The sequence below is a fragment of the Culex quinquefasciatus genome, chromosome 3, assembly GCF_015732765.1.
Source record: "Culex quinquefasciatus strain JHB chromosome 3, VPISU_Cqui_1.0_pri_paternal, whole genome shotgun sequence".
NCBI classification, from domain to species: domain Eukaryota; kingdom Metazoa; phylum Arthropoda; class Insecta; order Diptera; family Culicidae; genus Culex; species Culex quinquefasciatus.
Window position 1 is genome coordinate 120,823,194 of NC_051863.1, and position 6,784 is coordinate 120,829,977.

Genomic DNA, 6,784 nt, shown 5'->3' on the forward strand with positions numbered 1-6,784 from the left:
GTCATTCTCTACCCTCAAAAACAGTACCATCAATGAATTGAAATAATACAAAACACAACGAACAAACAATTTTTTATTCAGAAATTCCAAGCAATACAACTTTGGCAGTGCGTGGCCGAATTGTTACGCTGTCCGCTTTGTAAGCGGATGATTCTGGGTTCGATTCCCATCTGCTGCAACCTTCAATCGGATGAGGAAGTAAAATGTCGGTCTCGGCCTTGGTTGTTAGGCCGTTAAGTCATTCCAGGTGTAGGAGTCGTCTCCATGCCATAAGTACAAACAACACACCAAACCAAGCCTACTCCGGTGGAATTGCTGGCGGCGGTTGGACTCGCAATCCGAAGGTCGTCAGTTCAAACACTGGGGTGGAAGGTTCCTTGGAGTAGAAAGAGGTTTGGGTGCTCTCCCCATTCAAGCCTTCGGACTCCTAGGTTCGAGCAGAAACTTGCAATTGGGTACTAAAGCCCTACGTCAATTTTTATGTACAACGGTAAAAAACACGATAAAAAACCATTTCTGATAACTTTTTTTCATTTTAATGCAAAATTTTTTTTGGCAAGACAACATTTTTCCGATGGATTAACTATGGTCCCCTTGGAACGAGCTGTCAAGTAGGAGCTTTTCTGTCAAGAAGGACCGCGAGGTTAATTTTTCAAAATTGATTTAAAAATCCATTTTAAACTCTTTGTGCTCGTACAAAGGGTCATTGTACTCAGAAAAATGAGCTTTATCGCTGTAAACAATAATATCAGCAATCTAAGCTTCATTTTAGGACCCAATAGAGACCACAAAAAAACCCGGGGTCGTTAATGTGGATGGTTTGATTTGATAGCTTTAAAAAAAAAGCAGCTCTAATCTGATTTTGTTCAACTGCTTGCTCACGAATCATTTGAATCTTGTATTCAAATTCGTTTAGACTGAATTCAACATCGTTTAGACTGATCGAAATGGCACGATTTCTATATTGAAAAATTTTCTACGAAATCGGCCTATTTCAATCATTTTTATTATTTTTTGTAACTACTTTGACCTTTTTCTAAAGAAGCCATTTAGTGTCATTGGGTCACCCATACAACTCTCCATAAAATTTTGGCAGCTGTTTATGCAAAAATATATATACAAATGTATTGAGTAATATTCAATGTTTGGCCTTTTTGAAATGTTAGTTTTGATTTAAGAAAATTGAAAATATTGTAAGCGAAAAGATCGGAAAATTTCACGATCGTTTCATATTTTAACAGTGAAAATCGGACCATTAGTTTTTGATGCATCGACATTAGAAAATCGAGGGTTGTTTGAGTGAGACTTGGAAAACTTAAATTTTTCTGTTTCTTTTCTTTTGAGTCGCTGTATCTCGGCAACCAGAGGTCCAATCTTCAATGTCTCCCAGTCACGGCGTTCTAGCAGGATTCTAGCAGAGTTCTTACAGAGCTGGATATTCTTACAGCATTCTAGCAGAAATGTTCCACTATTCTAGCAAGATTTTGCCAAAACCAGCTTTGCTAGAATATTTCGTGACTCTTAGACAATTGTATAGCATTTTTTTTTAAACTTTTAATTTTCAGAATTGTTAACTTATCGTCACTTTTTTTTAAATCGAAAAACTGAAAAAATATTTCGCTATATATATTCAAAACGAGGCACTTTATCAAAAAACTGTAGTACTTTTTGATTACAAATTCAAATTTACACAAAAAATGCAGTTAAAAAAATATAATAAAATCTCAATGATAAAAAATACAGATTTTCAGAAATTGTGACAAAAAAATAATTAGGAATCGGCATTTTTTCCGTGTACCTATTTTTCTGAATAGTCCACACCAATACTTAAAATACTACCCAAGTAACCATCCAGCACTAAATATAGTCACTATACTGCACTAACAGCGCATTTCCAGCTGCGGGTAAAAGCTAAAGTGTTTTCACATCTGCATCAAAAGCGCTTTTACAGCGGGTTTGCAGCTGGATTTGGACTTTATATTTCTGTTTTAGTGCAGGGCCCCTACTGTTAGTGTCCCACCCCTACAAAATGTCAAAAAAGAGAAAGGCAAAAAAAGTTGCTCCCTCTCTCTCTCTCTCTTCCTTCCTTTCTCCTTCGTGCCACACGCAAAACGGACATTAGGTATAAATTCCTAATTTTTAGTATTTTTTGAACTTATGTTCCAGCTTGTCAAATTATACCTAAAAATTAGTATTTTTTTCTTCCTAAAATTTAGGATTTTTTTAGAACACTGAAGTACTTCTTAAAAATTCCTAAATTTTAGTATTTTTTTTAGTTCTAAAATTGCGATTCACGTTTTGACAAGTCAAAACAAAATAATTTCGTGGCTGTGAGTTGGTGTTCCGCAGTGCTGCTGAAAACTTAGGAACTTTGGCAAGGTAAGTTTTGTGCAGGAAGAAAAGTGGTTCTCCGGTTCTGCACGGAGAACGGAACCCGGAGCATCCTTGTTAGAGGAAGTGTGGCTCGCGTGCTTGTGGAAGAGGAGGAGGAGGAGGACGGAACCTTCAACTCCCGGCGGTATTAAAAAAGCCGCCTCTTCCCTCTCGTGCTCTGGAGGACGGATCTCGGGACGGATATTTGCGGAAGAGCTGGAAAGGGGAAGTATAAACGGACCCCAACCGTGGGGATTGTGCGACCGTGGCGATTGTGTGAATGAAAAATTGTATCGAGTTTGAGTTTAACGAACCAATTTTTATCTTATTGTGATTTGGTTGGACGTTGCGGGTGTGTGTATGTATGCGTTTGTGAAAGTGCGTTTGTGAAAGTGTTCGTGTGTGTGTGTGTGTGTGTGTGTGTGTGTGTGTGTGTGTGTGTGTGTGTGTGTGTGTGTGTGTGTGTGTGTGTGTGTGTGCTCGTGTGTGTGTGTGTGCTCGTGTGTGTATGAGAGACTGAAAGTGAGTGGGTAGACGAAGAGAAAGAAAGAGAAAGTGGGAGAGAGAAGAGGAGAGGGAGAGAAAAAGTGGGAGAGAAGAGGGAGTGAAAGAGAGCGAAAATGGGAAAGGGAGAGAGACAGTAGAAAAGGGAGAGAAAGGGGGAGTTTGTGAGAGAAGGCTGGAGGGGAAGAGCGAAAGAAAATGTGGGAGAGAGATAGGGTGAGGGTAGAGGAAGAGAGAGATAGAAAGTAAGAGAGAGAGAGAAAGTGGGAGTGAGAGGGGCAAAGATGAAAAAAGAGAAAGATAAGAGATATAGTTGGAGAGAGAGTAGGAGATGGAGAGATAGTAGGAGAGGGAGAGATAGTAGGAGAGGGAGAGATAGTAGGAGAGGGAGAGAGATAGTAGGAGAGGGGGAGAGAGTAGGAGAGGTAGAGAGAAAGTGGGAAAAGAAAGGTGAGAAAATATGGAAAAGAAAGAAAGGGAGAGAGAGTAGGAGAGAAAGAGAAAAAGTTGAATTGAGAGGAAGGGAAGAGAGAGGTAGCAGGGAACAGGAAGAGCGAGAAAATAGAAAGAGAGGGGAGAGAGAGAAAATTTAAAAAATCTCTAATTCCAAACATTATAAAAATCCAAAAAATCTTATATTCTACAATTCCAAATATTTAAAGATTAAAATGTTGAAGTTGTAAAAATATTAAAATATTAAAATAATAAAAGATATTTAAAATAAATAAATATTGAAAAATTAAAGAACTAACAAATTGTATAATATTAAACAAAATAAGAATGTTAAAATATTCAAATTATTAAATATTTATTTTAGGTAAGTACATTTATGCAAAAGTTGTGTTTTATGTAAATAAAAATATTAATATCATTTAAAATTTTGTTTTTCTTCTGCCTGCATAGCTCTTGGAAAATACCTAATTTAAAAATTAAAATATTGAAATATCAAAGTGTTGAAATATCAAAATATAAAAATATTAAAATATAAAAAAATTTAAATATTGAAATATTAAAATATTGAAATATTAAAATATTAAAATATTAAAATATTAAAATATTAAAAAATTAAAATATTAAAATTTTAAAATATTAAAATATTAAAATATTAAAATATTAAAATATTAAAATATTAAAATATTAAAATATTAAAATATTAAAATATTAAAATATTAAAGTATTAAAATATTAAAATATTAAAATATTAAAATATTAAAATATTAAAATATTAAAATATTAAAATATTAAAATATTAAAATATTAAAATATTAAAATATTAAAATATTAAAATATTAAAATATTAAAATATTAAAATATTAAAATATTAAAATATTAAAATATTAAAATATTAAAATATTAAAATATTAAAATATTAAAATATTAAAATATTAAAATATTAAAATATTAAAATATTAAAATATTAAAATATTAAAATATTAAAATATTAAAATATTAAAATATTAAAATATTAAAATATTAAAATATTAAAATATTAAAATATTAAAATATTAAAATATTAAAATATTAAAATATTGAAATATTAAAATATTAAAATATTAAAATATTAAAATATTAAAATATTAAAATATTAAAATATTAAAATATTAAAATATTAAAATATTAAAATATTAAAATATTAAAATATTAAAATATTAAAATATTAAAATATTAAAATATTAAAATATTAAAATATTAAAATATTAAAATATTAAAATATTAAAATATTAAAATATTAAAATATTAAAATATTAAAATATTAAAATATTAAAATATTAAAATATTAAAATATTAAAATATTAAAATATTAAAATATTAAAATATTAAAATATTAAAATATTAAAATATTAAAATATTAAAATATTAAAATATTAAAATATTAAAATATTAAAATATTAAAAAATTAAAATATTAAAATCTTAAAATATTAAAATATTAAAATATTAAAATATTAAAATATTAAAATATTAAAATATTAAAATATTAAAATATTAAAATATTAAAATATTAAAATATTAAAATATTAAAAAAAAAATATTAAAATATTTCAATATTTAATTATTTAAATATTAAACTATTGAAATATTAAAATACTAAAATATTTAACTATTAAAAAATTAAAACATAAAAAAACCAAAATATATATAAAAAAGATAAATTTAATATTAAAAATATAGATACATTGAAAAAATAAAATATAATTAAAATTTTATTATTTATTTTTAGGTGAGAACATTTATGAAATAGTTGTGTTTGATATAAATAAAAATATTAATATCATATAAACCATTGTTTTCTTCTGCCTGCATATCTCTTGGATAATACCTAATTTGATCTTTGATTATTTTTTAGTATAAGTAATTTTCGATCCCTCACTTTTCTAGAAAATACCTCAAATTTAGGTATTTATTAGGTATGTGGTATGTGGGTCTCGTGGCGCAGGGGTAGCGGCTTCGGCTGCCGATCCCGATGATGCTATGAGACGCGGGTTCGATTCCCGCCTTATCCACTGAGCTTCTATCGGATGGTGAAGTAAAACGTCGGTCCCGGTTTCTCCTGTCTCGTCAGAGGCGCTGGAGCAGAAATCCCACGTTAGAGGAAGGCCATGCCCCGGGGGGCGTAGTGCCAATAGTTTCGTTTTTTTTTTCGCCTAGAAATAAGGAATAATCATGGTCCGCCATCTATGATTATACCTGATTATCAATAATTTTGGATCCCTCCCTTTTCCAGAAAATACCTCAAATTTAGGTTTTTATACCTAAAAATTTGGAATAATCATGGTCCGCAATCTTGGATTATACCTGAATATCAGTAATTTTGGATCCCTCACTTTTCCAGAAAATACCTCAAATTTATGTATTTATACCTAGAAATAAGAAATAATCATGGTCCGCCATCTTGGATTATACCTGAATATCAGTAATTTTGGATCCCTCACTTTTCCAGAAAATACCTCAAATTTATGTATTTATACCTAGAAATAAGAAATAATCATGGTCCGCCATCTTGGATTATACCTGAATGTCAGTAATTTTGGATCCCTCACTTTTCCAGAAAATACCTCAAATTTAGGTATTTATACCTAGAAATAAGAAATAATCATGGTCCGCCATCTTGGATTATACCTGAATATCAGTAATTTTGGATCCCTCACTTTTCCAGAAAATACCTCAAATTTATGTATTTATACCTAGAAATAAGAAATAATCATGGTCCGCCATCTTGGATTATACCTGAATGTCAGTAATTTTGGATCCCTCACTTTTCCAGAAAATACCTCAAATTTAGGTATTTATACCTAGAAATAAGGAATAATCATGGTCCGCCATCTTGGATTATACCTAAATATTAGTAATTTTGGATCCCTCACATTTTCTGAAAATACCTCAAATTTAGGTATTTATTCCTAAAAATTAGGAATAATAATGGTCCGCCATCTTGGATAATGCCTGAATATCAGTAATTTTGGATCCCTCACTTTTCCAGAAAATACCTCAAATTTAGGTATTTATACCTAGAAATAAGGAATAACCATGGTCCGCCATCTTGGATTATACCTAAATATTAGTAATTTTGGTTCCCTCACTTTTCCAGAAAATACCTAAAATTAAGGTATTTTGGTTCTACAATTATACCTAAAATATAGGAATTCTCGTACTAAAACGCTATTAGTAATTTTATTACTAATAGCCGATTAGTAATAAAATAACTTATTGCAGTCAGGTTCGATTATACCTAAAAATTAGGAATTTATACCTAATGTCCGTTTTGCGTGCATTCTATTTTCGGATTGTTTACATTCTACGTTGCCGACACAGCTGAAGGACCGTGATTATCGAGAAATTAAAAGTGAGAGTGTGTGCGTGCAACATGGAGTTAAACTTTTCAAAGTGCCATGGTAATCTTCACAGCT